The following is a 1,047-nucleotide window of genomic DNA, read 5'->3' as shown; positions in this document are numbered from 1 at the left end:
CTTAAACAAATATGTTTAACCATGACCAGAAAATGTTTAACGTTTGATGGCTTTGCGCCAGACAACACCTCTTAGACTGTGGCTCACCACAACATGTACTCAGGTTAACATTGAGCGCGCTCACCAAGTAACCGTAACCTTGTTAATAATAAGTCACCTGAGGTAAACCTACAGTAGAACTAATAGGAGCTGGTAGGATGAAAAATGCCCAAACATAAGGCCTGTTTTTTCGCGATTACTTCATAACCAGAGACAGAAGGTAATATTATGTAACTGGGCTCCATGGCGGATGCAATGAACAAATTTTATCAGAAATAAACTTTGTAAAAAATGTAACTTGAGGCAACCCGAAAATAATATTCAAAAAGTTCAGTCCTTGGACACAGAGGGGTTAAACACTAAAGTTACCGTCCATCTAGTGAAGAGGAGAACCGGACAGAGGGATGGTAGGTAGCCAGCATCCGTCAACGAGAGAGAGAGAAGCCCTCCACGGTATTTAACAGGTGGAAGAAACAACCAGGGAGCTCCATCGGTCCACAAGAAATGCAGGCAGCCGGTGATGATGTAGTGGTAGCTAGCTTAGCTAGCTGTACCGACTAGCTTGGCTAGCTAGCAGGTCGTTCGTCTGTCCCTCGAGGATGATGACGAATCCGGTGAACCACAAGATGAAAAAAGGATAGCGAGTGAAAAGGATCTGGCTACGAGTGAAAAGGATCTGGCTACACTCATACTGTCACTGACCATTACGCAAAAAAGCTAATTGAACAATAAACTTCGCGCTCTCAACACTGTAACGAACTCTGTCGTTGTTCCCCAACATCACCTCAGTCCACTCAGCCCGCGTAACTGGACAATATGCTTGGCGCCAAACCGTACGTGGACGCGGACAGTTCTGGGCGTGGACGCGGACAGTTCCAGAACGCAGACATGAGCAGAGCAACACAATACATTTACATTGACATTTTAATCACTTAGCAGACGCTCTTATCCAGAGCGACTTACAGTTAGTGAGTGCATACATAACCCAGTCTTTATACTGGCTTACAT

This window comes from Coregonus clupeaformis, unplaced genomic scaffold (genome assembly GCF_020615455.1).
Source record: "Coregonus clupeaformis isolate EN_2021a unplaced genomic scaffold, ASM2061545v1 scaf0664, whole genome shotgun sequence".
Classification (NCBI taxonomy): domain Eukaryota; kingdom Metazoa; phylum Chordata; class Actinopteri; order Salmoniformes; family Salmonidae; genus Coregonus; species Coregonus clupeaformis.
Note: the sequence above shows the minus strand (reverse complement) of the source record.